This window comes from Bubalus kerabau, chromosome 21 (assembly GCF_029407905.1).
Source record: "Bubalus kerabau isolate K-KA32 ecotype Philippines breed swamp buffalo chromosome 21, PCC_UOA_SB_1v2, whole genome shotgun sequence".
Classification (NCBI taxonomy): domain Eukaryota; kingdom Metazoa; phylum Chordata; class Mammalia; order Artiodactyla; family Bovidae; genus Bubalus; species Bubalus kerabau.
The window spans coordinates 15,196,929-15,204,663 of record NC_073644.1 but is presented as its reverse complement, the minus strand read 5'-3'; the positions used below and the strand labels follow the sequence as shown (position 1 = coordinate 15,204,663).

The 7,735-nt window shown below is 40.5% G+C and overlaps 1 long non-coding RNA gene across 1 annotated transcript; it reads left to right on the top strand.

The window, feature by feature from the left end:
- Positions 1-5,141: 5,141 nt before the first annotated feature.
- Positions 5,142-6,254, top strand: LOC129636251 (uncharacterized). The gene is made up of 3 exons (XR_008706829.1): positions 5,142-5,249; positions 5,346-5,498; positions 6,190-6,254. It is a non-coding gene; the product is annotated as an uncharacterized LOC129636251 (long non-coding RNA).
- Positions 6,255-7,735: the final 1,481 nt, after the last annotated feature.

Below are 7,735 nucleotides of genomic sequence, written 5' to 3'. Positions count from 1 at the left end.
CATTGCAGGTGGATTCTTTACTGCAGAGCTACCAGTGAAGCCCAATGAACCGACTGGCATCAAGGAGAGCCCCTATATGTTCTATTCTTTCAGATAAGACAGAAATAACCTATTATAAAATTAAGTCAATTTAGTAATTTCAATGGTCATCTCTGGGATGACACCATTTGTTGAAATTCCCTCTGCCAACCTGTGTCAACTGTAGTTGAACAGGAAAGATGGCATATACCACATTAGATAGAGAGGGCTTGGGATAGTACCGCTCACTGTCATGAGTTTCTTAACTTTAGCAGAGGAGGGAGATACACAAAAATTTCCTATAGTATCTGGATCCTTACTCTCATACTCCACTGCAAATACACAAGCAATAAAAGAAACGGAAAATATAGATGGAAATTTTGATGCTGATGTGCTTCTGCAGGCTGTCACTGAGCGTGGGGAAGGAGCAGGGGGCCCCATGAGGGAGGTCATGGGTTGGGCAGCACACATGTGGGACAAATTGTAGCACACAGCTGATTCTCAGAGAATCTACCAGGGAAAGCCATGACGGAATGAGCGGTGAGTGCTGGTGCTGGTCAGAAGGGGAGGTAGACAGAGGGACTACTAGACTCCCAAGAGCAACCACAACAAATTGCTTCTGCTAAGAGAACAGGCCATGAGATGGGCAACCTGAGAAATCAGAGGTTGAGGCAAAGATTCCTAGATGCTCAGGACTAGATAGGAAAAGTTACATCTCCTTGGAGACCAGTGAGGACTCAGGGATGGGCATTCAGTCCAGAAAACCCTCACTCAATGCCCTGATAGTAAGTAAGCCCTCTAACCAACCAGTTTAGAAATTAGCACAGTGGACAGCAGGCAGGGATGTTGATACAACTGGGTTGAAATCCACACTTAACCAAATTTAAATCGAGTCATGGCAAAATGAGATGAATGGGCAGGCAAGTTTAAGTGGATGCTATTGTTTTTATCCTGGAATATAGGTTGAATATAGGTTGAAATGCTTTAAGTTGAGTTGATACATGAAAAAAGGAAAGCTTTCATTTTGTACACTTGTGTAGAGAGAGTCTTCTTAGGTCAACAGAGATGACCTGATCCTTACTCTTGTTCTCTCACCCCAGCCAGCCCATGGTGTGGAGATTGGGGTGGTTTTATGATTTGGAATCATCAACATTGAGGACCACTGGCAAAATCCATCCTGCAGTATATTTAGGCATCATGGGTGGAGTTCATTTTTATGAAAACTACATTGGGCAAAACTATTTAATTGTATACAATTTATTCTGGTGTGCTAGTTAATGATACATGAGGACTGTACGGACGGTGCTCCACCTGCTAAACAAGTGAGGATTATGATATATGTTAAGGGGAGTCAGGCCCAGCTATATTCTGCCACAGATCAGATCAGATCAGATCAGTCTCTCAGTCGTGTCCGACTCTTTGCGACCCCATGAATCGCAGCACGCCAGGCCTCCCTGTCCATCACCAACTCCCGGACTTCACTCAGACTCACGTCCATCGAGTTGGTGATGCCATCCAGCCATCTCATCCTCTGTCGTCCCCTTCTCCTCCTGCCCCCAATCCCTCCCAGCATCAGAGTCTTTTCCAATGAGTCAACTCTTCGCATGAGGTGGCCAAAGTACTGGAGTTTCAGCTTTAGCATCATTCCTTCCAAAGAAATCCCAGGGCTGATCTCCTTCAGAATGGACTGGTTGGATCTCCTTGCAGTCCAAGGGACTCTCACAGATGACCAATATTTTTCTGAAATGACTGATAGATCCCTGCCAGATTTCCAGCAGTTCAAAGTTGAAAACATTGTAGATGGTCTATTTGATACTGGAAACTATTACATGCTTTCCTTTTTATATTTATTAAACAGAACATTTTCATTTTTAGACATTGTTCATATCATCAAACATTCCATGTCTTCTTTTGTCTCAAAGAATGAAATGCAAGAGGTACAATGTTAAAGGACATGAGTTTTCCTTACACAGGATGGGATAATCTTTCCTGTTGTTTTTTTTTTTTTTTTTCCCCAGTTGAGGGAATTAGAAATCTATATAATTCACATTTGTGGGTTTTTGCTTTACATTGCTGATACTTTTGGGCTTTCCTTAGGGCTCGGCTGGTAAAGAATCCGCCTGCAATGCGGGAGACCTGGGTTCAATCCCTGGGTTGGGAAGAACCCCTGGAGAAGGGAAAGGCTACCTACTCCAGTATTCTGGCCTGGAGAATTCCATTGGCCAGAATTTCATTGTCTATGGGGTTGCAAAGAGTCAGACATGACTGAGAGACTTTCCCTCACTCACTTGCTGATACTTTAAAAGCTAACAGATTTATTGAGATATAATTCTTATATTATAACATTAACCCTTTTAAAATGTACAATTCAAGGCTTCCCTGGTGGTCCAGTGATTAAGAATCTGACTTGCAATGCAGGGGACAACAGGTTTTATCCCTGATCCGGGAGGATCCCAAATATCTCAGGGCAACTAAGCCCGTGAGCTGCAACTATTGACGCCCAGATGCCCTAGAGCCCATGCTCTGCAACAAGAGAAGTCACTACAGTGAGAAGCCAGCACACCACAACTAGAGAGTGGCAACTAGAGAAAGAGCAAACTCAGCAACAAAGACCCACAAAGTGAAAGTCGCTCAGTCGTGTCCGACTCTTTGCGACCTCATGGACTATACAGTCCCTGGAATTCTCCAGGCCAGAATACTGGAATGGGTAGCCTTTCCCTTCTCCAGGGGATCTTCCCAACCAGGGATCGAACCCAGGTCTCCTGCATTACAGGCGGATTCTTTACCAGCTGAGCCACAAGGAAAACCCAAGAAGACTGGGGTGGGTAGCCTATCCCTTCTCCAACAGATCTTCCTGACCCAGGAATCTAAGTGGGGTCTCCTTCATTGCAGGGCTATTCTTTGCCAATTGAACTATCAGGGAAGCCCTAACAAAGACCCAGGTTAGCCATAATAAATAAATTACATTAATGTATAGTTCATTATTAGTATATTCATGGAGTTGTGCAATTACCAATGTTATTTAGGAAATAACTTTTTCACCATCCCGCAAAGAAACCTTATGTTCAGTAGCAGGTACTCTCCATCTGCTTCTTCTTCTAGCTGAAATGATTATTTTTCATTTCACCTCTAGAGATTTTTCCGATTCTCAACATTTTATATCAATGGAATGACACAATATATAGTATTTTATAAAAGTTTTTAAAAATGTATTACAGTGTTGTCAAGGTTTATGCATGTTGAAGCTTGTATCAGTACCTCATTTTTATTATTTTTCAATAATTTTATTTATTTATTTTTGGCTGTGCTGAGTCTTTGATGCTGCATGGGCTTTGCTCTAGCTGTGGCGAGCAGTGTCTGCTCTCTAGTTGGGGTGCGCAAGCTTCTCAGTGCGGTGGCTTCTCTTGCTGTGGAGCACAGGCTAACGAGTGCATGGGCTTCAGTATTTGCAGCATATGAGATCTTCCCAGATCAGGGATCAAACCTGTGTCTCCTGCATGGGCAGGTGGATTCTTTCCCACTGAGTCACCAGGGAAGCCCAGTACTTCATTTTTAAATTGTCAGATAGGATAGCTTATAGTAGGCTGTTGTATGGATACAACATATTTTTTATCCATTCATCAACTGATGGACATTTACATTGCTTTCACTTTTTGGCTATTATGAATACTGTTGCTATGAACATATTTTTGTACACGTTTTTGTTTGAAAATACATAGTCAGTACTCTTGGCTATATACTTAAGAGTGGCATTGCTGGGTCATATGGTAATTCTGCATTTGATTTATTGAGGAACTGACAAGCTATTTTCCATGGTGTCTATACCATTTAATATTCCCTTCTGCAACATACTGAGAGTTTCAATTTACTTACATTCTCACTGCTGCTGCTGCTGCTGTTAAGTCGCTTCAGTCATGTCTGACTCTGTGCGACCCCATAGACGGCAGCCCACTAGGTTCCTCTGTCCCTGGGATTCTCCGGGCAAGAATACTGGAGTGGGTTGCCATTTCCTTCTCCATACATTCTCACAAACACTTGTTATTTTTAAAAATTATATTGCAGTGGATGTGAAGCAGTACTTCACTGTAGTTTTGATTTTCATTTTCCTAATGATTAATGGTATTGAGAAAATTTTCATGAGCTTGTTAGATGTTTGTATATCTTCTATAAAGACATTTTTTCTCAAGGTTTTTGTCCATTTCTTCTGTTTTTTTTTTTTTTTTATTATTGTTGAGTTCTATGAATACTAGACCCTTATCAAAAGAATAATTCACAAATATTTTCTACCATTCTGTGGGTTGTTTTTTTCATTTTCTTGATATGTTCTTTGAAGGATGAAAGCTATTAATTTTGAAGTACATTTCATCTTTTTTTCTTTTGTTATTCATGTTTTCAGTGTTATATCTAAAAATCTGTTGCCTTATCCAAAGTCACAAAGATTTATAACTCTATTTTATTCTAAGAGCTTATAGTTTAGCTCTTATATTAAGATTTTGATCCATTTTGAGGTAATTGTTGTATGTAATGTAAGAGTTCAACTTCTTGGTTTTTTTTCGCATATGGGTTTCTGGTTGTCCCAGAAGCATCATTTGTTGCAAAGACAGTTTTTTGCCGACACTGAAATGTCTTAGCATCCCTGTTGGAAATCAGTTGACCCTAAATGTAAAATTTTATTTCTAGATTCTAAATTATGTTCCACGTCTAACCTTATGCCTATACAGATGTTGAAAACTCAGCTTCTCTGTGTACTGGTGCCAAATCACATCTCAGAGACAGAATTTTGAATGAAGTAGAAGAGACGAGCTTTATTGCTTTACCAGGAAAGGCGGTCACAGTGGGCTAATGCCTTGAGGAAGTGTGTGTCCCAATCCAGAAGGATTTAACGAGGAGTTTACAGAAACAGTTCAAGGGTGGGTTGCTGACAGGATCGGGATGCAGGGTCTCAGGAAGCCAGTCTCCTAGTCTCCATGAGCTCCCTTGGCCCCTTTAATGTTGCCTCAGCTTCCTGGCTGCTCCTCCCTCGATCAGCAAGTGTTCAAATCTGCCTCTTTGTAACTCTGGGAAGATCCCAGACGCTGGAGTCTTGCCTACAAGAAACGGAGGCGGGGCGTCCCTGCCCAGGAGTCCCATAGGGTCCTTGTCTGTTTCACTACCATACTGTCTTTATTATTGTTTTTGAAAACAAATAGGAGGAAAAAAAATGTTACTTGTAAAAACCTTTACAAGTAAAGGTACGTTTATTCTCTCTTTTACGTTTACTTATGTATTTTCCTTTATTATTTATTGTGTGTGAATTTATTTTACTCTCTGGTTTTCTTTTATTTCAGCTTAAGTACTCTCTTTAGTACTCTATCGGAGAAGGCAATGGCACCACACTCCAGTACTCTTGCCTGGAAAATCTCATGAACGGAGGAGCCTGGTGGGCTGTAGTCCATGGGGTCGCTAAGAGTCAGACACGACTGAGCTACTATGTAGGCCAGGTCTGCTAGTGACTCATTCTGTCAGCTTTTTAATTATCTGTGTGTGTCTTATTTTCTCCTCTCATTTTTGTGGATACGGAATTCTCAGATGGTGGTATTTTTCTTTCACTACTTTCTTTCAATTTCTATTGATAAGTCAACTCTTAAGGATGCTCGAGATGTGTAGTCATAGGATATCCAGTTATTTCCATTAATCATTATCTTTGGTGTGTCCATAAGGTTGTTTCTGGAAGAGTTTAGCATTTGAATTGGTACATTGGGCTTCCCTGGTAGCTAGGTGGTAATGAATCCACCTGCAATGCAGGAGACATGTGGAGGGGACGCGTTTTCAATCCCTGGGTCAGGAAGATCCCCTGGAAAAGGAAATGGCAACCCACTGTAGTATCCTTGCCTGGAAAATCCTATGGACAGAGGAGCCTGGTGGGCTACAGTCCCTGGGGTGGCAGAAGAGTTGGACATGACTTAGCAACTCAACAACAGCAACACATTGTGTAAGCAGATTCCCCTCCCTAATGTGGTGGGCATTCTGCAATCCCTTGAGGGCTTGAATAGAACAAAAAAGTGGGGGAAGGGAGAATTCATTCTTTCTGCTGGACCGAGTTGGAGGAACACCGGTCTTCTCCTGCCTTTGGACTGACAGTGACTCTTCAGCCTTCAGTGTGAGCTACCAGTGACACATCTGGTTCTTCAGATCCGCAGGCCTTTGGATTGGGAGAGGAACTACAACACCAGCTTGCCTGGGTCTCCAGTTTGCAGATGGCAGATTGTGGGAGTTCTCAACATCCAATATCATGTGAGCCAATTTCCTAAAATAAATTATCTATCTACCTACCTAAATGTATGTGTCTATATGATATTCGTTCTGTTTGTCTCAAAAATCCTGACGAGAACTGGTTTTGGTATTTAGAGTTATTCTAGAAGAATTTTTCTCTTCAATAGACTATTTTTTAAAGTAGTTTTAAGTTCATATCAAAATTGAGTGGGAGGTGCAGAGATTTCACACATAACCCCAGCTCCCTGGGCATGCACAGGTTCTCCCATTATCAACATACCATACCACACCAAAGAGGTACATTTGTTACAACTGATAAACCAACACTGCCATACGATCACCCTACGTCTACAGTCTACTTTAGGTTCATTCTGGAGGTTATGTATTCTACGGGTTCAGACAAATTCATAATGATATGCCTAACTATAATAGTATCACACAGAGCAGTTTCACTGCCCTAAATAACCTCTGTGCTTTACCTATTCATTCCTCTGTCGCCCTGGCAACTGCTGATCTTTTCAGTCTCTTCATAGATTTCCCTTTTCCAGAATGTCCTATAGTTGGAACCATACAGTATGCTGCCTTTTCAATTGCCTTTTTTACTTAGTAATATGCATATGTTTCCTCCCTGTCATTTCATGGCTTGATAGTTCAGCTTTTTAGCACTGAATAATATCTAACTTTCTGCATGTACTATAGTTTATTTCTTCATTCATCTAAAAAGAAAAAAAAAAAACGGACATCTTGGATGCTACTGAGTTTTGGATCACGAATAAAGCTGCTATAAACATCCATGTGCAGGTTTTTGTTGGACATATGTTTTCAGCTCCCCTTGGTAAATACCAGGGAACTTGACTGCTGGATCGTATGGTAAGAGTATGTTTAATTTTACAAGAAACCACCATATTGTCTGGCAAAGTGGATATACTATTTTTCATTCCTACTAGCAATAAGTTAGGATGTCTGTTGTTCCACATTGTAACTGACAATTGGTGTTCTCAATGTTCTGGATTTTGGTCATTCTAAGTGTGTAATGGTACCTCATTATTGTTTAAATTTGCATTTTCCTGATGACATATGTGGAACATCCTTTTTCACATGCTCATTTGCCATATGCATACCTTCTTTGGTGAGGTATTGGGTAATAAGACATTTGGCACACTTTTAATTGGGTTGTTAGTTTTTTTATCATTGAGTTTTATAAGTTCCTTATATATTTTGGATAACAGTTTTTTTTTTAATCAGATAGTTCTTTTGCAAATATATTCTCCTAGTATGTGATTTTTCTTTTCATATGAGTTTCCTTTTTTAGTCTGTTCATGTGATAGATTACATTATTTGATTTTTGAATGTTTGAAGCAGCCTTGCCTACCTTGAATAAATTCCACTTGGTCATGGTGTATAATTCTTTTTATATCTTGTTGGATTCGATTTGCTAATATTTGATTGAGGATTTCTGCATCTG